The sequence below is a fragment of the Macaca fascicularis genome, chromosome 2 (genome assembly GCF_037993035.2).
Source record: "Macaca fascicularis isolate 582-1 chromosome 2, T2T-MFA8v1.1".
NCBI lineage: Eukaryota > Metazoa > Chordata > Mammalia > Primates > Cercopithecidae > Macaca > Macaca fascicularis.
In genome coordinates, this window is record NC_088376.1 from 93,646,684 (window position 1) to 93,668,599 (window position 21,916).

At 41.5% G+C, this 21,916-nt stretch overlaps 1 long non-coding RNA gene across 3 annotated transcripts in view; it reads left to right on the forward strand.

The window, feature by feature from the left end:
• Positions 1-4,526: 4,526 nt before the first annotated feature.
• Positions 4,527-21,916, forward strand: part of LOC123571664 (uncharacterized) — a 54,697-nt gene continuing 37,307 nt past the window's right edge. For 2 of the 3 annotated variants that reach the window (XR_012430887.1, XR_012430886.1), the window contains exon 1: positions 4,527-4,808. This is a non-coding gene — a long non-coding RNA (uncharacterized lncRNA). Of the gene's footprint in view, positions 4,809-5,670; positions 5,792-21,916 lie in introns of all 3 variants that reach the window. The other variant, XR_012430888.1, reaches the window with a different exon arrangement.

Consider the following 21,916-nt stretch of genomic DNA (forward strand, 5'->3'; position numbering starts at 1 on the left):
GGTACAAAAATTCAGGTAGAAAGAAGCAATAGGGCCAGGCATGGTGGCTTACACCTGTAATGTCAACACTTTGGGACCCTAAGGTGGGAGGATTGCTTGAGGCCAGAAGTTCAAGACCAGCATGGACAACATAGTGAAATTCCATCTCTACAAAAAACTTTAAAAATTAGGTGGGCGTGATGGGCACGTCTGTAGTCACAGCTACTTGGGAAGTTGAGGCGGGAGGATCACTTGAGTCGAGGAGTTTGAGGTTTGCGGATTGTAGTGAGCTATGATCATGCCACTGCACTCCAGCCTGGGGGAAAGATCAAGATCCTGTCTCTGGAAAAAAAAAAAAAAAAAAAGAAGAAGATACAAGGAATAAGACCTAGTATTCAGTAGCACAATAAGATGATTGTGGTTAACAATAATTTATTGTATATTCTAAGAAATTGATCATTTACTTTAAAACGAAGAAATGATCAATGTTAAAGGTTATGGATATCCTAATTACCCTGATTTGATCATTACAAATTGAATACTTGTATCAAAATATCACATGTACTCCATAAATATATGCAACTATTATGCATCCGTAATTAAATATAAACAATAAGAAAAAGACCAGGTGCAGTGGCTCACGCCTGTAATCCCAGCACTTTGAGAGGCCGAGGTGGGCGGATCACCTGAGGTTGGGAGTTTGAGACTAGCTGGACCAACATGGAGAAACCCTGTCTCTACTACAAAAAATACAAAATTAGCCGAGTTTTGTGGCACATGCCTGTAATCCCAGCTACTTGGGAGGCTGAGGCAGGAGAATCCTTTGAACCTGGGAGGTGGAGGTTGTAGTGAGCCGAGACGGTGCCATTGCACTCCAGCATAAACAAGAGCAAAACTCCATCTCAAAATAAATAAATAAATAAATAAATAATAAAAAAGAAGAAGAAAAGAAATAAAAGGTTATTTGTAGATGCAATGATATTATGATGCCTAGGATTTGCTTCAGAATAATCTAGCTGGAAGAGAATAAACAGTGGTAGAAGTGATACAAGATTTGACACATGTTGATAACTGTTAAAGCTGGGTAATGGGTACAAAAACAAAAACCAGGCCAGTCACAGTGTCTCACGCCTATAATCCCAGCACTTTGGGAGGCCGAGGCATGTGGATCACCTGAGGTCAGGAGTTCGAGACCAGCCTGGCCAACATGGTAAAATTCCGTCTCTACTAAAAACACAAAAATTAGCCGGGTGTGGTGGTGTGCACTTGCAGTCCCAGCTACTTCTGGAGGCTGAGGCAGGAGAATCACTTGAACCTGGGAGGCGGAAGTTGCAGTGAGCCGAGATCGCACCACTGTACTCCATCCTGGGTGGCAGAGTGAGACTCCATCTCAAAAACAGCAACAACAACAACAGCAAAAAGATCTGTGCTGTCTCAGGGGAAATAACATATGTATAAGAATCTGTTTGGATTCTGTGAATCAGGTGCCTGTGACCACCACCTTTTGATCAGCACCGAGTTTCAAATAACTTCCCAGGGAAGTTTTAATATTTATTGATGTGTGTTTATATGTGTAAATGTGTGTATGTGCTTTTTTTGTGGTATATGGATGAGGACTGGAAGAAAATAATAGAAACCTAAAAATAATTGATAAGTCAGGGTACTGGAATTATGAATGAAATTACTTCTAATTAAAAAATGTGTTGTTACAATATTTATGCAATGAATGAACATAATAAGGAAAAAATATGTCAGTGGAGAAAGGTAGATGAGGAAGAGGACGTTGGCATAAGCCAACTCTTTAGAAACAAGCAGACTTTCAACTTTATAGGTTCAAAATACTCACAACACAAATGCTTTTGCCTATAAGTTTATGAGCGTCCTGGGTTCCAATGCCATTGTTATCAGCTGCTTTGTTTCCCTGAACTTCAATCTCCTCATCCATAAATGGAATCATAACACTGCTTTTACTTGTTTTACAAAGATGTAAAAGGAAGGCTTAAATGAGGTAATTATGTGAAGACAAATGTTATTTTAGGATTCTAAAACTGAGTTTTACAATTGCATTTGATAATCAGAATTACCTTGACTTGCCACAGAATTTCCAAAGGTTCGTAAGGGATTTCCCTTATGATAATATTGGTTCTGTTATAGCTTGTAGTGTTTAATTTGCGTCTTTCAGGGAATCAGGGTAGAGCCATGGAAATTTAAGCATGGCCTTTGGAGTCAGGTATTACATGTGTTTGGGAGGCCTTGGACAAGTTACTTAGGCTCACTGAGCCTCAGTTTCCTGTTCTATAAAATGGGAATAAGAAAGATAAGTAAGATCTATTTTTCAGGGCTGCTAAAAAATTAGAAATAATGCATGTAAAGCACCAAGAACAGAGTTAGCCACACAATAAGCTTTCAATCTACGGTGGCTGTTATTGTTATAAAAGGATTCATTTTAAAAATCTACTTCCTCTTTTTTCTCAGCTCCCAGTTTGTGTTATGTAAACCCACAAGGACATATTGCTCAGCCACTCCTGCCACACTGTTCTTCCATTCCTTGGGAAAATTTTCTAACCCTGCTCTAGGATCAAGGACAATACCACAGTCTTCCAAGGGATTGTGTTTGCTGATGAGTCTTTTCTGAGAAGCCACTTAACTTAAGTCAAGACAAAGTTTAGTTTGTTTAGTTTAGTTTTACCAGCATCATGGAACATGGCTATAAACTATCGGCCTGGAGATGAGGTTACAGGAAATCAAGGCCATGTGCCAACTCATACCAGAACAACATATGCATAGTCAAAAGATTTTTGTCAGCATATTATTCTTCTGGTTGTTTATTCAGAAACATGTCTCAGGCACCAGTTATGCATTACCCAGAGTGGGGCCATCTCTGGGGACACAAAGCTGAGAGGTAGTATCTGCTGTGGTTACTTTCAGGGACTTGGGAGTTGGATGGACATAGGTTTGAATCCTAGCTCCGCTGCTAACTAGCTGAGTGACCTTGTGCCAGCTGATCAATCTTTCTGAAAATCAGTGTTCATGTGTGCACTTTGGATAAAAACAAAATGTGTCATGTAATTAACTGAGAAAATACGTTAATGGAGCTAGGTCTGGCACATAATAGTACTCAGAAAATTACAGTTGTGGTCATTACTAATAATAATGATAGAAAGTCTTCATCTTTGAGGAATGCTCAGTAGAGTGGCAGGAAAAAATGTACAGGAATAAAGTTTGTGCTCACATACTTTTGCTGTGTTTCAGTATTAAAAAGGCAAAATTGATGAAGCTTATATGAAGAGAATAAGATCAGGGAAGTCTTCAAAGGGAAATGGTTGAGTCTCATCTTGAAAGATGGGTAGAAATTCTCCAAGAGGGCAAGGGAGATGAATGGTTCAGGCAGAGGAGGAAGCACAAGGCAGGCACACAGGTATGGAACTGTGAGGCTTGGGCAGGGCCACTGCCTTATGTCTTGATCATAGCACTGTCACATGGTGAGAATGGTGGGAGATTGGGTGGAAAGGTAGTGCACTTCAGATTATAAATGGCCTTGTACACACAAACGCCACTGGTGGTGGTTTTTGAGCCAAAGACAGACAGTGCAGTTGTCCTGTACATCTTCCATTGTCCTCCCAGCATCACTGTTCATTCACCTCCACCTGCTTGTGACCTAGAGGGACAAACTGTTGTAGACAACATCAAGGAGCTTCTTTGGCCCTTGGCTTCCAGGAGGGTTTGGCCAATGAAGACAGAGGGAAGAAATCAAAAGGAGGGAGACTGAAATTAGGATATATATTCTCTTGAAAGCACCTGTCGGCCGGGCGCGGTGGCTCAAGCCTGTAATCCCAGCACTTTGGGAGGCCGAGACGGGCAGATCACGAGGTCAGAAGTTCGAGACCATCCTGGCTAACATGGTGAAACCCCGTCTCTACTAAAAAATACGAAAAACTAGCCGGGCGAGGTGGCGGGCGCCTGTAGTCCCGGCTACCCGGGAGGCTGAGGCAGGAGAATGGTGTAAAAACCCGGGAGGCGGAGCTTGCAGTGAGCTGAGATCCGGCCACTGCACTCCAGCCTGGGCGACACAGTGAAACTCCGTCTCAAAAAAAAAAAAAAAAAAAAAAAAGAAAGCACCTGTCAGGCAGCCCTTCCACGTAGCTGTGACTCCCTGGGATTGGGACTCACTCCCGCTCCTTGCAGCTTCTGACAGAGAGGTGGCAAATGTGCCTCACCAATACCAGCACCAAGAGATAGAACTGTCTTCTTGCTGTTTACAAATATTCCTTTTATGAACTTTCTCCAAACTACCCAATTTGAGGTGCTAAATGTTACATGCCAGCCCCCGATTGATGCATAACTTAAATAAATAATAAAATAAATGTGACTCTGGGGAAGGCTAGGGCAAAGAGACCTCAGCACAAGTGGCATAAGACATGAAGTTCCAGGGCATACGGTTTATATAAAAAACAATGGTCTGTTGATTCCTTTGTGGCTGCTAGTCTGAAACCAGCTGGAGACCTGGCATGGCTTTTTGGAGAGTGTCCTCAGTTTGGTCTCGGAATGAGTCACTCATGAGAGGACTGAAGGGCAACACTGTGAAACGCTGTTCCCCATCTTCATGGATAGATTGGCCTCAAGGAGAAGGCCTTGAAATCGTCTGTCTCATGTCAAGACAGTTATTCTTCTTAGGATGGCTGCCAGGGAATAGATGAAAGGCAGAAGTGGCGATGGGTGACTGATGTGGCACACTTATGAAGAAAAGCCTCTTTTTCCATGCTTGTTTTTCCTCCCCAAGGAGCCAACAGAGTTTCTGTTCTCCAACTCTGCTCTTCACCTTACCCGAGGTATGTGGGAACTGGTTACTGTCTCTTCCTTCACTCCTGTCCATCGTGGGTTCTAAAAGAATGGGATGCAACCATTTACTTTTTATGGCTCTCCTCAGGGGATTTGGATATTGAGCCTTAGCTTTAATTATATAATGAAAACACATGTTTCCTATTGCAGGAGTTTTGGACAGCAGTGTGGAGGAGGGAGAGATGGGGTGAGGATGTAAGGGGAGAGAGGACTAAGTGACTTCCACTGGGCAGTGATTACAGTGGAGAGTAGAAGACCATTCTCAGACCTCAGAGGCATAGCTGGAAGCATTTCATTCAATAATCATTTAGTATTGAGAGCTGTGTATGTAGGGCACTGCTGGGCTTTGGGGAAATAAAAAGTGAAATGGAGGGGGGATAGTGTGGGAAGAGGGGTGAGACCTGTAGACAAATATGTGAGTAGATGAAGGAAGTCGCATGGGAGTGTAGAAGACAGAGATGAGATCACGTTGTGGGAACTGACCCTTTGAGACAGAATTTGAATTAGGTCTTGAAAGATGTGTAGACATGGAAATGGTAGGGGATTTCTTGGTCCTATTCCCCATCTTTACTGCCTCTCTTGCCCTCCCTTTCCAAAACAATGAACCTGCTTCATTGTGTGTAGAGAACAATGTCAAATATTTGATAAATAAGTAGATACAATTTAACGAGGACATGCCTCAGAGTGTTTGTGAGATCTGAGACAAATCATAAATTTTGCAAAGGCTACCTTCATCACCTCAACCACACCAGCAGTACGTAAATATTTACTTTTAATTAAAGAATTAACACACGGCTACATTTTGGTTGTAAACAGAAAAGTAAAACTTTATTTTTATTTTTATTTTTTGAGATGGAGTCTCGCTCTGTCACCAGGCTGGAGTGTAGTGGCATGATCTCGGCTCACTGCAACCTCCACCTCTTGGGTTCAAGTGATTCTTGTGCCTCAGCCTCCCCAGTAGCTAGGATTACAGGTACGTGCCACCACACTCAGCTAATTTTTGTTGTTGGTTTTTTTTTGGGTAGAGACGGAGTTTCACCATGTTGGCCAGGATGGTCTCGGTCTCCTGGCCTCATGATCTGCCCGTCTAGGCCTCCCAAAGTGCTGGGATTACAAACGTGAGCCACTGTGCTCGGCTGAAAAATCAAACTTTATAGGCATAACAGAAGTTCCCTTTGAAATCACCACTCCCAAGCCCATATTCACCTCTCAAAATACATGGTTCTGTGTGTGAGCCTGTGGCTACATAGTGGTATCATACTGTGGGTTCATCTGTAGTCTCTGTTGATCAGTCAATATATTTTGGAGCTCATTTTGAGTTGCTTCACACAAACATACCTGCCTTCTCTTAAATTCTCATCTAGTATTTGTGGAGATAATTTTGGAAACACTTTCCTTAACTGTTTCTGAAAATTTCCTAATGATAAGCGTCACCTAGATATATTCAGCCCTTACCCCTAAGAGAGTCTTGGTTTCATGGGACTGGGAAGAGAGTTGGAGAAATTCTTTTCTTTTTCTTTTCTTTTCTTTTCTTTTTTTTTTTTTTTTTTGAGATGGTGTCTTACTCTGTTGCCCGGGCTGGAGTGCAGTGGCATGATCTCAGCTCACCGAAACCTCTGTCTCCCAGTTTCAAGCGATTCTCCTGTCTCAGCCCCCCAAGTACCTGGGATTACAGGCACCCGCCACTATGCTTGGCTGCTACTTTGTGTGTGTGTGTGTGTGTGTGTATTTTTAGAGGAGACGGGGTTTCACCATGTTGGCCAGGCTGGTCTCAAACTCCTGATCTCAGGTGATCCGCCCACCTCGGCCTCCCAAAGTGCTGGGATTACAGGCGTGAGCCACGGAGGCTGGCCAAGAAATTATTTTCTCTCAATATCCTAGGTGACTTTTATTATTTAGCAACTCTGGAAACATTATCATGGTTTATTGAATTATTTCCATATTAAAGATAATTTAAGTAGTTTAAATTTCTTATATTACAAACAATGCTACAATACAGATCCTTGTACATTCTTCCTAGTGCACATATATTTTTTTCTGAAGTCGATGCCAAGAAATAGACTTGATTGAATCAATTCAATTATGTGGTGTGTGCATTTAATATTATATTAATACTGAAAAATTGCCTCCTGGTGTGGATGTGCCAATGTGTGGGACCATCACTGTCTCATCAACATTTGTTCTTCTTATATTAAAAAGATAAATCATGTCCACTCTTTCATCACTTCCTAACATCAAGTTTTACCAGAACTCATAATTACAGCCTGCCTTTCCCAATCTAGTCTTTATTATTCTAGTTAAGGGAAATAAAACTCACCCAGAAATTCATAACAGAAATCTAAGAGGCTTCTAAGACTCTTCATACTTCTCACTCCCCAGCACTAATTGATGGCAAACTTGAGCAATTCTACTACTTAATGACTCCTGCATGTATCGTCACTACCTAATTCAATTCTGTCTTTTTTCTTTTTCTAATTTATTATTATTATTATTATTATTTTAGATGGAGTTTCACTCTGTCACTCAGGCTGGAGTGCAATAGCATGGTCTTGGCTCACTGCAACCTCTGCCTCCCGGGTTCAAGTGATTCTCCTGCCTCAGCCTCCCGAGCAGCTAGGACTACAGGCACACCACCACACCTGGCTAATTTTTGTATTTTTGGTAGAGACGGGGTTTCACTATGTTGGCCAGGCTGGTCTCGAACTCCTGACCTCGTGATTTGCCTGACTTGGCCTCCCAAAGTGTTGGGATTACAGGCGTGAGCCACTGCACCCGGCCTATTTTTTTTCATCTCAGACAATGTAATAAACCCCTGCATGGCTCTCCCTGCTCTTCCTCCCACTCCTTCCTAAAATTTGCACATATGAATCATGTACAATCATATCAGCTCATTGATTACAACTCTCCAAAGAATACCAACTGCCATTAGAATCAACTATAAAGTATTTGCAAAGACTATAAACTCAATTACCTATTGCCTAATTCTTATCAAACTATTGTTTGATAGAAATGTTATTTATGAAGAATTGTTTGAAGGACATGCAGGTTGTCCATTTGCCTAACTATTCTAGATTTTACTCATTGAAAAGTCATACCAAATACTTGGTCAATGTTATTGTGGTTCTCTGTAGACTTGCTTTCCATGAGTTATTATTTGCTTTATACGTCATGTCCAACTTTTCCTTCTGAGAAACACTGCAAAGAAGTATTTCTAGATTTGCAATATCTGGAACAGTGCTTTGTTTACATAAATATTGTCATATATTTGTATATATACCTACACATACATACATCAAATTGAAACTGTGGGGAAAAATTCAAACTTAAACATCTGTCCCATGTTTTTTCTGGTTTATTTTTATCTACTATACATTATGTAACGCCAGACCTACTTACTTTTCCTTGCATGAACTAAGTCTTTTTTTTTTTTTTTTTTTTCTGTGCTCTATCTCCTGCCTGGACTCCTTCTCCTATTCACCTTTTCTTTCTCTCTTTTCTTTTCTTTTTTTTTTTTTTTTTGAGATGGAGTCTCACTCTGTCGCCCAGACTGGAGTGCAGTGGTGTGATCTCCGCTCACTGCAAGCTCCACCTCCTGGGTTCACGAGGGCACCTGCCACCACGCCCGGCTAATTTTTTTGTATTTTTAGTAGAGATGAGGTTTCACCGTGTTAGCCAGGATGGTCTCGATCTCCTGACCTTGTGATCTGCCCGCCTAGGCCTCCCAAAGTGCTGGGATTACAGGCGTGAGCCCCTGCGCCCGGCTGCTTTTCACCTTTTCTTAAGCTGAGAAACTCTAACTCAGCCAGAAACCAACTCAGAGTCAGTTCAGGCAAGCTGGAGTTGCTCCTTCCTCTATGTTCCCATAGCATACTGCATATCAATCTTTGCAGTTATTTGTTTATATGTCCACCCCCTCCTCTAGATTGTGTACTTTTCTAAGTAGGACATACATGTTCTTCAACTTTATATCCCTTGTATCGCCTAATAGAAAACGTGGAACCTCACATAATAGTTGTTTAATAAATATTTGTTGAAAAAAATGTATATGTAGCTGGAGGTATTTTGGGTATGAGCAGAGGCAACTTCTTTTACTTTCCTTTTAGTCACTGCAGTCACCTGGAGTTGCTGAAATGACCATAATTGCCTGAACTTTCATAACTTCCATGGATAACTGTGGTTGCAGAAAAGAGAAATCCTGGACTGTGAGGGACATTTCACCCCCTGGCTTTTGGTACATGGCACATGTGTGGTTGGATGTGTGTTGCCAGAAAACAAGCCTGCCCTGTCTGAGGCTGTGCTCCTGGACTAGCAGCCTGGGTTACAGGGGAAGAGCTGAGGTTAGGTTGGGGAATTTTAATATACTATACTTTTTTTTTTTTTTTTTGGCTAATATTTATTTATTTTTATTTTTTGTAGAGACAGGGTTTTGCCATGTTGCCCGGGCTGGTCTCAAACTACTGAGCTTGAGAATCTGCTTGTCTTGGCCGCCCAAAGAGCTAGGATTACAGGCATGAGCCATTGAGGCTGGCTCCTTTTATTCTTTTCATGACACTACCTCTTCCTAGCAAAGGCTTAAAAAACCTTGAATAGTGCTCCCTTCGGCAGCACATACACTAAAAAACCTTGAATAACAAGTCATTTCACAAAAGAACATTTTTTCTCAGTTTGTTTTAAATATGCCAGAATATGTGCATATTAAATTCCATTTAAAAACACCGATTTTTTTTTGAGATGGAGTCTTGCTCCTGTTGCCCAGGCTGGAGTGCAATGGCAGGATCTCTCCTCACTGCAACCTCCGTCTCTCGGGTTCAAGTGTTTCTCCTGCCTCAGCCTCCCGAGCAGCTGGGATTACAGGTGCCCCCACCACACCCAGCTAAATTTTGTATTTTCAGTAGAGACAGGGTTTCACCATGTTGGTCAGGCTGGTCTCAAACTCCTGACCTTGTGATCCGCCTGCCTTGGCCTCCCAAAATGCTGGGATTACTGTGCCCAGACAAAATATCTTTTTTTTTTTTTTTTTTTTTTTTTGAGACAGAGTCTTGCTCTGTCGCCCAGGCTGGAGTGCAGTGGTGTGATCTCTGCTCACTGCAAGCTCTGCCTCCCGGGTTCACGCCATTCTCCTGCTCAGCCTCCCGAGTAGCTGGGACTACAGGCGCCCACCACCATGCCCAGCTAATTTTTTGTATTTTTTTTTTTTTAGTAGAGATGGGGTTTCACCATGTTGGCCAGGATGGTCTTGATCTCCTGGCCTCGTGATCCACCTGCCTTGGCCTCCCAAAGTGCTGGGATTACAGGAGTGAGCCACCATGCCTGGCCAAAATATCTTAATATATATTTTTAAAAAGAAGGCAAAATTTAAAAAAACAAGTAAAGCAAACAAAGGACCCATCACAACCAATACAATAAAACGAGGAATTATTGTGTGTAGAAAGAAGGAAATCATAATTAGATGTCCCATGGGTATGGTCAAAAGCAGAATGAAACTAGCAATTTTGACTGGACATGTGTCTCCACATTTGGAAGGGACGGGGAGAGAAAAGGAAAGCAAGAATGGCATCTGCTGACTGGAAAGTCCTCACTGTTTTTTTTTTGTTTTCTTTGTTTTTTTTTTTGAGATAGTGTCTTGCTCTGTCACCCAGGTTGGCGTGCAATGGTGTGATCTCGGCTCACTGCAACCTCTGCCTCGGAGTGCTGGGATTACAGGCGTGAGCCACCGTACCTGGCCCCAGGACTCACTCTTGCCTCTTGGTTATGGCTCCCCAGGAGGGCTTAGCTAATCTCCACAAAGTTTCATTAAGGGATTCTCTTGTTTTCTACGTAAAGATTTTTAATTTTTAATCTTCTCAATTTTTGAGCCTGAGTTTCTGTTTCTGATTGAGTTAGTGCCAAATTGTGTTATTTCATTTTATTGGACTAACAAGAAAAGATTACTGGTAGATCTGACATATAAGAGACATGCTAGAACCATGCAAAGGCCAAGGAGATATGCAACTATTTGTCAAAGAAGGCTTTACAGAAAATCAGTGAGAAATTGGGTCATCAACCAGCACCAAGTAACCTGGGCACAGAGACCCATGAGAATGTGCTATAGCATGCGCTCTTGAAGAACTGTAATTTGGTTTCAGCAAAATGTTACCACTGTCACATTAAATTAGTGATCATTTGAATTTTACTGGTCTTGTTATTTGTTTTGCATTTATATTTATTTTGACTGTATTTATTAATTTAGGCTTTTCCAAGTTCTGTGGATATAAGAAATTAATACACACTTAATTAAATAACACTATAATAAAAATTGTCTAAGTCAACATTAGACCCCTAAGAGTCTGGTGGGGATTTTTGTTTTTGTTTCTCCTTTAAAAGGAGTCTATAACTTGTTCAAGATTGAGAAGCATTGATCTAAAGCCTCCCTCCTCAAACAATTGGGCAACTGGTGTAATTAGAACTCTGCTGCAACAGCAGAAACACTTTGGCTTCTAGTCTCCCACAATGGCCAAGTGAGCCTTGGCCATTTGAAATGGAAACTGACATTAATTGTCCAATATTGGCAAAAGGCCTTACACATTAAACCTCATTTAATCCTCACAACTGCCATTGTCCCAATTTAACAGATGGAAACAAACAGGCTCAGAGAGGTTAAGGAAGTTATACAAGGTCAGACCTAGGTTACCGCTGCAGTGAGAGTCTAACCTAAATAAGTAGAGCTCCAAAAACCAGCCACTCACTCCTTTTTAAAATTTTTAGATTTTTTTTTTTTTTTTTTTTTTTTTTTTTTTTTTTTTGAGAAGGAGCCTCGCTCTATTGGCAGGCTGGAGTGTAGCGGCACGATCTCGGCTCACTGCAACCCCCGCCTCCCAGATTCTTCTGTCTCAGGCTCCCGAGTAGTTGGTACTACAGGTGCGCGCCACCATGCCGGGCTAATTTTTGTATTGTTAGTAGAATCGGGGTTTCACCATGTTGGCCAGGATGGCCTCGACCACTTGACCTCGTGATCCGCCCGCCTCGTCCTCCCAAAGTGCTAGGATTACAGGCGTGAGCCACTGTGCCTGGCCAAAATTTTTAATTTTTTTTTGTTTTATGCTTGCATCAAAGTAATATATGGCTGCAGTTTAAAGTACAAAAAGGGGTCGGGCGCGGTGGCTCATGCCTGTAATCCCAGCACTTTGGGAGGCTGAGGCGGGTGGATCACGAGGTCAGGAGTTGGAGACCAGCCTAGCCAAGATGGTGAAACCTCGTCATTACTAAAAATATAAAAATTAGCTGGGCATGGTGGCGGGCACCTGTAATCCCAGAGGCTGAAGCAGAGAATTGCTTGAATCCGGGAGACGGAGGTTGCAGTGAGCTGAGATGGCGCCACTGCACTCCAGCCTGGGCGACAGAGCGGCAGTCTCAAAAAATAAAAAATAAAACAAGGTTCCACAAGGTTGATGAGGAAAAGCAGTGGTTCTCTACCTCCCTGTCTCCCACATCCCTCTCTTCAGAGGCAATTGCTGTCATGTATCCGTGAGTGCTTTTCATATTTGCTTTTATGTTTCTTTTTCTTTTTCTTTTTTTTTGACACGGAGTCTGGCTCTGTCGCCCAGGCTGGAGTGCAGTGGCGCGATCTCTGCTCACAGCAAGCTCCGCCTCCCGGGTTCACGCCGTTCTCCTGCCTCAGCCGCCTAAGTAGCTGGAACTACAGGCACCCGCCACTACGCCCGGTTAATTTTTGTTGTTGTTGTTGTTGTTGTTACGTTTCTACATAGTATGTTTATATTGCTAACTTCTTGATTTTTCAGTTTTAGGTGCCAAAAAATAACTTCCCACTACAGAGCAGGAGGTTAATTCTCTTTTTCCCTGCCTCTACCGTACCACACTCCCTGTCCCCCTCTTCTTCCAACATACTTATCTCATAATTTTTGCCTGGTCAGCATTAGGGTTTACATCACAATGATTTTTCACAGCTGAGTCATACTGTAAACTATGACATTGCTTTTTCTTTCTTATACAACTTTTGTTTCCCTGATAATTATTTTATTTTTTCCTTTTCCTTTTCTTTTTTTTTTTTTTTTGGAGACAGAGTTTTGCCCCTTGTTTCCCAGGCTGGAGTGCAGTGGGCTATCTCAGCTCACCAAAACCTCTGCCTCCCAGGTTCAAGCAATTCTCCTGCCTCAGCCTCCCAAGTAGCCGGGATTACAGGCATGCACCACCATGCCTGGCTAATTTTGTGTGTGTGGTTTTGTTTTGTTTTTTTTTTTAGTAGAGATTGGGTTTCTCCATATTGGTCAGGCTGGTCTCGAACTCCCGACCTCAGGTGATCTACCCACCTCAGCCTCCCAAAGTGCTGGGATTATGGGCGTGAGCCACAGCATCCGGCCTTGCTTTATTTTTCTTTTCTGGGTTTAATCATTAGTTCAATGTGTGCTCTTTGGTATTTGTATTCTCTTAGGATGTTCAGACACATCACATAGTCTCCCAATTTTATCTCCCTGAAGATTTTCTCCTGGAGCTGTATGATTTGTCCCATCTTGGACTAGCTGCTCTCAGAGATTCCCTTCACTATCACTCTGGAATTTCCTGTTAACAGTCCCTGTGTGAATTCTGCTTCCTGTATCCATTGCTTCCTCTTTCTGGTTTACTGACCACATTCTAATAGCTTTCTGAAAAAGTGAAGAAGACAAGTAAATGTTTTGAAAACTTGTAATTCCCAAAATGTCTTTTTTTTTTCCCCTACCATCATACATGATAAAAGTTTAGTTAGGTATAAAGTTCCGTGTTAGTAATCATTTTCCTTTAGAATTTTGAGCACTTTATTCTTTTGCTTTCTAACTTCCAGTGTTATTAAAAAGTCTGGAAATCTTTTGTTGTAACTTTTTTTCTTTCTCTGGAAGCTTGTAAGACCTTTTCATCTCCATGATATATTTTTCTATGATATGCCTTAGTCTGGGTTTGTTTTCATACTTTTCATTGGATACCCAGTAAATCCTTTTGAATCTGAAAACTCATATCCTCTGGACTAGGTACAATTTTAAAATTATTTCATTGTAAGTTTCTATTTTATTTATATTTATTTAGTTTTTGGAACTCCTGTTCTTTGGCTGTCATATCTTCAAGGCTGTCTTTTAATTTTGTCTTTGCTTTTCTATTTTCTAACTGTCTTTTTGCTTAACTTTCGGAACTCGTTTTATTGTAAATCTTCTATTGCCTTTTTCATATTTTTTAATTTCCAATAATTCCTTTTTGTTTTCTAAATGTTCATTAAAAATAATATTTTGTCCTTGTTTCATAATTGCAATATTTTACCTCAGGGTATTCGAATCTTTGGGGGTTTTATTTTTATTGTATAATCTTTGTTTCACTCAAGTTGCTTTTTTCTATCCATTTGCTTCACTCACTGTTTTAATGTTCAAGGCCTTTTTTTTTTCCAGCCTTGGTTGTTTACTTGTATCTGAGACAGAGGTGTCCAATATTTTGGCTTCCCTGGGCCACAGTGGAAGAAGAATAGTCTTGGGCCACACATAAAATACACTAATGCTAACAATAGCTGATGAGCTAAAAAAGAAAAAGAAAAAGACAACACCATAAAAAAGTGGGCAAACGACATGAACAGATACTTTTCAAAAGAACACATACATGTGGTCAACAATCATGAAAAAAAAAAAGCTCAGCATCACTGATCACTAGAGAAATGTAAATTAAAACACAATGAGAGGCTGGGCGTGGTGGCTCATGCCTGTAATCTCAGCACTTAGGGAGGCCGAGGTGGGCGGATCACCAGGTCAGGAGATCAAGACCATCCTGGCTAACACGGTGAAACCCCGTCTGTACTAAAAATACAAAAAATTAGCTGGGCGTGGTGACAGGTGAGATCACGCCACTGCACTCCAGCCTGGGTGACAGAGCGAAACTCCATCTAAAAAAAAAAAAAAAAAAAATTAGCTGAGCATGAAGGCATATACCTGTAATTCCAACTACACAGGAGGTTGAGGCACGAGAATCTCTTGAACCCAAGAGGTGGAGGTTACAGTGAGCCAAGCTCGTGCCATTGCACTCCAGCCTGGGCAACTGAGACTATCTCAAATAATAATAACAATAATAAAAGAGAGAGAAATTGTAAAGTAGACCAAGGCAAAAATGAAGGAAATAAAAGAGCACCCCCATTCTCAATATCGAGAGAAACTACTGCTAACCTTTTAGTGTACTTCTTTTTCATCTTTTCACATGTGTGTGTATGTACATGTGTGTGTTTTATTTCTTCAAAATTGTGCTGATATAATCAATACTGTTTTTTAGTTGTTTTCTACTTACCAATATATCATAGGAGACTTTTCAGAAATGACTTTTAAGACTTTTAGCTGGTGTGGTGGTGGGCACCTGTAATTCCAGCTACTCGGGAGGCTGAGGCAGGAGAATGGCTTGAACCCAGGAGGCGGAGTTGCAGTGAGAAAAGACCGCTCCATTGCACTCCAGCCTGGGCAACAGAGCGAGACTCCATCTAAAAAAAAAAAAAAAACTTTTAGCTTTTGGAGGTCAACTCCTGCCCATGTCCCCACGTATACATTTTATTATTTTAGTTAGTAGGGAAAATAAAATGTTCAGTGAAAAGAAATAAAATACCCTTAAACCCACTAAAGAGTTTCAGGAAAAGTAGTTAGTTGAATTTTGAATCAATTTATTTTCACTAGCAACACGAATAGTTAAAAGTGTCAGGGACTCACTGTGAGAGAGAGAAAAAAAGAATTAATTTTTTATCGGAAGGTAATAGGATGAAACCTTGCTAACTCAATTCCATTGCTCTGTAGAATTAACTTCCGCAGGTCAGATGCTGCTTGCATTGACTACAAGCCATGTAGGGTCAACACAGATTGGGCATAAAATACATGAGCATTTCCTGATACAAGAAAATGCAGGTTTCGACTTCCTTTTTTAGCTTTTCTTTTTCTCTACATTTGTCCACTCCCCTCCAAAAAGACCCCCCAAACACTTGTCTTGCTAATGTGCTAGTAAAAAAACACAAAAACAGACACTCCAGGTTAAATATCCTTCTATGTATTAGTTGCAATGACTACCCATTTTGGAGATTTTGGCAAATTGTGTGTTCCAACCAGGGCTACCGGGACCTGTTCCTCCTCATGCTTTGCTTCTGCTCTTCACTAAAGAGTTATTTATTCTTTAAGCAATTGTGTACTGCCTTCTTTTTATAGATAATTAGATTTGTCAGGTATGTCCCCCATTGAGAATGAGGTTCATCATGAATAGGTTTATTAATCTCAAGGAATAAGGGAATGGTTGAATTTACTAAGAGTCTCAAAAGCACACTGTTCAAAATGCAAACTGTTTAAAACTGCTGTGATGGTGGTTAGCACAGTGTCATGTATGGTGTGAATACCACAGCGTGTTATGTTCTGGAGACAATTGGTGAGGGAATTTGTCAGTCTCCTCATCTTAGAAAATCATTTGGGCCTCCAACTTTCTTCCTTTCCACATTTTTCTTTCTCTTGCCTTTTCCTTCTTGATTACCAATGCTCTTGATCAGGCAAAATGAGAAGTCATCAGGGATAAAACAATTGCTGATACTAAGTCTAGCATTGTTTCGAAGTGTGGCCTGACTCAGCTGTGGGAATTAAAGTTTGTATCAAGGAAACAGAGTGATAAAAAGTCAAAGGCCCTGGGTTCTAATTCTGGCCTTAACATTTCTTATCCTTGTCACTTTGGGCATGTCTTTTGTGGCATGGGGAAACATGCCCAGACTTTGCAATCAGATAGACTGAATTTGGATCCTAGGTCATATTTTCTACCTGAGTGGTACCTGTGGAGAGTTGTCAGTACAATGAAAACATCCTTTGCTTTGTCAACATGCCTTCTTCTTGCCATCGGCCTACTTCTTCTCTCTGAGTGTTAAGAAGGTAGAGTTAGAGAAGCACTTTGTCCTTTTGCCTGTCCTTTTTCATCCTTCTTTTTCCTAAACTCTGCATCACATACCACAGTGCTCCATGGCATCTCCTTTTTTTTTTTTTTTTTTTTTTTTTAATGGAGTCTCGCTCTTGTTGCCCAGGCTGGAGTGCAATGGTGCGATCTCAGCTCATTGCAACCTCCATCTCCTGGGTTCAAGCAATTCTCCCGCCTCAGCCTCCCAAGTAGCTATAGCTGGGATTACAGGCATCTACCACTATGCCCAGCTGATTTTTATATTTTTAGTAGAGACAAGGTTTCACCATGTTGGCCAGGCTGGTTTCGAACTCCTGACCTCAGGTGATCTGCCTGCTTCGGCCTCCCAAAGTGCTGGGATTACAGGCATGAGCCACTGCGCCCGGCTGGCACCTCCCTTTCTGACTGTGCACGCAGCATGGACAGCCACCCCTGTCCTTGGCTTCCGAGCCTTTTCCCCATTGCTTAAGTTGGACCACCCCCGCCCCCTTTCTCCCAGGGCTTTCTTCTCCCAGGCCAAATGATTCCAGTGCTAATTGTGGGACAATTATCCCAGTTCAAAATGGAAGAATAAATAGAAAGAACGTTAAGGAGAAGAAATGGTGGAGTGGTGGCCCTGGCAGTGACTAAGTAGGAAAGGACAAGAAAAAGACGGTAGCAGAGAGGCAGTGGTGAAGACAAAGCTTCCACCAGTACATATGGAAAAGGTAAAGAGTCCGAAACTTTTCCTAAAATGTATTTAATTATTTTACTCTGAGATTAAGGCCTCTCAATAGTTTCTGTGTTAGCGTGTTCTTTCTTTTATGAGTTGATGGTAATACAATAAAGAGTTAGTAAGTTGGTTTGTAATGTTATTATCATTAGTTTTAATGACATTGTAGTGGTCTGGGAAATCTCAATGGCTGCCAGAGAGGTTAAGAACCCTTATTGGCTTTGGAGTCAGAGTCTAGGCTTAAACACTACTTTGTGTCTTTGGGCAAGTTACTTAAACTTCTGGGGCCTCAATTTCCTCATCTGAAAATAATAACGCATGCCTCATAGAGGTTAAATAAGATAATGCACGGCACATGCTTAGTACAAGGTTGAGAACATAGAACTCAATAACGTTAGCTTTTATTTTTATTAATATAAAGATAAAAGGAATTTACTTGTATTTGGGTAGCGGTTAAGGTGAGTAGTAAAAGCCTAATGTGTGAGAGTGGGTATTAAGCATTGGCAGTTTGGCTAACACTTAGAGGGACTGGGTTGATTTTTCTCTAGTGTAACTGGCAAAGTGACGGACTTGGTGGCAAATTCATGTTTAAATCTCAGCTCTGCAACCGCCTAGCAGAATGACCTTGACAGTTGACCTTGGGCCTTCATTTGAAAGATGGTAATACACAGGGTTCTTTAGAGGTGCTATGTTACGTCATGAGTAATAGTAATGACCCAGCACAGTATAGAATTGTTGGCATAATTAATCCTTACAACCCTTTAAGGCGGGTTCTATTAATATTATTATTCCCAGTTAAATATAAAATGACCAAAGGAAAGCTTAGTTGAGAGAGTGTTCTTTGAAGCCAACCTGGGTTCAAGGTGCCGCCTGTGTGACCTTCTGCAAGTTACTTGACCCTCTTCAAGTTACTTGATCCTCTTACGGAGACATTCTGATGATGCTCATAAATGAATTAGATCTGGGAGGAGATACAATGTACAAAGATAATGGCATCTATTTGGAGGTGGAAAACATTTTCCTAGTGTTTACGTTCTTAATTTGTGTTTCTAATAGGCCACGATTTGAATTTGTTGAATTTTTTTTTCTTTTTTCTGAGACAGAGTTTTGCTCTTGTTGCCCAGGCTGGAGTGCAATGGTGCAGTCTTGGCTCACTGCAACCTCTGCCTCCCGGGTTCAAGCAATTCTCCTGCCTCAGCCTCCCAAGTATCTGGGATTACAGATGCGGACCACCACACCCAGCTAATTTTTTTTTTTTTTTTTTTTTTTTTTTTTGAGACGGAGTCTTACTCTTATCGCCCAGGCTGGAGTGCAATGGCGTGATCCTGGCTCATTGCAACCTCTGCCACCCAGGTTCAAGCGATTCTCCTGCCTCAGCTTCCCAATTAGCTGGATTACAAGCACCCGCCACGATGCCTGGCTGATTTTTTATATTTTTAGTAAAGATGGGGTTTCACCATGTTGGCCAGGCTAGTCTCAAACTCCTGACCTCAGATGATCTACCCACCTCAGCCTCCCAAAGTGCTGTTGAATTTTTATATATATACATAGTATTTATTTATTTATTTATTTATTTATTTATTGAGACAGAGTCTCACTCTTGTTGCCCAGGCTGGAGTGCAATGCTATGATCTTGGCTCACCACAACCTCCGCCTCCCGAGTAGCTGGGATCACAAGTGTGTGCCACCACGCTTGGCTAATTTTGTATTTTTAGTAGAGACGGGATTTCTCCATGTTGGTCAGGCTGGACTCGAACTCTTGACCTCAGGTGATCCGCCCACCTCGGCCTCCCAAAGTGCTAGGATTACAGGTGTGAGCCACCGTGCCCAGCCCATAGTAAGTATTTAATGAACATTTGTTTGCTGAGTTAGTATCCGGTTTGGAACTGACATACATTCCAAAACTAAATGTGCTAAGACACCATCTCAGTCCTCCAGTATCAGGCAGTCTGTTAGGGGAGACAGACACGCATCACATTGGAGGGAGGTAAGTTAGGAGATACACTTGGGTGCTCAGAGTTGGAGTAGCAGGCTAGGGGCAAAGGGGTAGGGTGGAGCAGAGGTGGCCAGGGAAGTTTTTTCAAAGGAACTGTCTCCAGAACTGAGTGTTGAAAGCTGAGCAGTCACTGGCTGAATGAAGAGGAGATGAATTGCCTTCCAGGCCAGAAGTTGCAGAGTGGCAGCTTCCATTTGGTTGGCAGACGTGTTTTGATTACCCACAATTTAATTACTTGCCAACATTAAGAAACTGGGAAATTTCGCATAAAGATGATGATTTCTGGCTTCTCTTGAAAAAAATTGGAAGATCTGAAGACTCTGGGCCCACATTCCTGTTGGCCACAATCGCTGGTCCTGTGTATGGGCTATTCTCTTTGAATGGGCCAGCTACTAGAGTTAAACCGGAAAACTGAGTTTTCCACTCCTCTTCGGTAGCAGGCTTAGGAGGTAAAGAAACAGCATGACATTTATTCCCACACCTGTTTGGTGTTGGTCGGATGTAAAGTTTCTGATGTCTACCGTCTGAAAGGCAGAAAAAAAGTGATTAAAAATCATCATGAAATTGACAGGACGCAGTGGCTCACACCTGTAATCCCAGCACTTTGGGAGGCCAAGGCAGGTGGATCACCTGAGGTCAAGCATTAGAGACCAGCCTGACTAACATGGAGAAACCCGTCTCTACTAAAAATACAAAATTAGCCGGGCGTGGTGGCGCACACCTGTGATCCCAGCTATTTGTGACACTGAGGCTGGAGAATCACTTGAACCCAGGAGGCAGAGGTTGCAGTAAGCCGAGATTGCGCCATTGCACTCCAGCCTGGGCAACAAGAGTGAAACTCCATCACACACACACACAAAATCATGAAATAAATAAATGGCTAGTTAATTGTTTTAAATGGCAACAGAATAATTAGGAACATCAAGAAGAACTCTTCCCTTTTTTCAATTAATTTTTCAGCTCAGATGAGGTGGTGGTGGTGTTGTTTTTTTCTAGATAGGACCTTACACTGTCAACCAGGCTGGAGTGTCCTGGCACAATCATAGCTCATTACAGCTTAAATTACTGGGCTTAGGCAATTCTCCAGCCTAAGCCTTCTGAAGAGCTAAGACTACAGTTGAACAACTACCACGACTAGCAATTAAAAAAAATTTTTTTTTGTAGAGACGGCGGGGGGGTCTCACTATGTCGGCCAGGCTGGTCTCGAACTCCTGACCTCAAGGGATCCTCCTGCCTCAGTCTCTCAAAGTGTTGGGATTACAGGTGTGAGCCACCGTGCCAGGCCAAAGGGCAGTTTTTTTTTTTTTAAATCAAAATCTGTCTAAGGCCTAAATTTGAAATTTGCATGCTTTAAAACAATGATCCTCAAGCTTTGCTGATTTTTAAAAATACTGAGACCCAAGCCATATCCCAGGCTAACGATAGAACCTCTGCAGGTGAGACCCAGCCATCAGAATTGTTTTTCAAAAGTCCCCAGGTGACTCTAATGAGCAGCTAATTTCTGAGAACCAGAGGTCTAATACGTTTGCCTTTTCCTCTAGGCCTCCCTGCAGCATTGGCTCAGCTCTAGCTACTCGGAAGGTCGTGGCAATGCTGTCTCAGAATGTCCATTTCTAGAGTACAGAGAAGAAATTCTAGCTTGACGTCCACGTACATTTGTCTCTGTTTCAGAGGAAATTCCAGTTCTAAACTCTCGGGAGAAACAATTTCTCGGCATGCTGACGAGACTTGCTGTTTTTTGGCACCTGAAACATTTTTACCCGAGGGTTCTGATTATTTAAATAATTGGTATGCTATAACTATTCTGGCTGACAGAAATGTGGTTTAATGTAGACGAGTTGTAAAAACATGTGACAAATATGCTCCAGGCTAAAAATATCTGGATTAAAAAAGAAAAAGAAAAAAGAAGAGGTGGGAGAAGAAAAAGAAAGAGAGAGGGAGGGAGGAAGGAAGTTGGGGGAAGAGAAGGAAGGGGAAAAGAGGGGAAAGCAGGCAGGCAAGCAACTAGCTCCCTGATTTTATTCCACTGACTTATTTAACATTTTAATCAAATTTCTTCCTTTGGAATAGCAATTTAGTGAATATGGCACGTTTTCAGATGTCTGGGTTCTTTTGGCTGACTGACTTATATAAAACTTTCAGTTACTGTACACAATAACGTGTTGTTTCAGCATAGACCAAAACAATTTTTTATACAAGTATTTCTTTGAAAAAGAATTGCTGAAAAATACCCAGACTACCTAAACTCAATCTATACTTTTAACCAGGGACGCTGAATTCTCTAGTCCCTAAGAGGAAATATCAGTGAAAATTGTAGCCTCTGTCTGCTTATAGTAATTCATTGTAACAATAATTTTGGCCATCACACAAATGGATCATTGACTAAAAATAAGGAACAGTGAAGACTTCCTGAACTTTGTTTTCCTCTCTTAGTCATTTCATGTCTTAGAGCTAAAGTTTCTTTCTGTGAGATTTAAAACTAA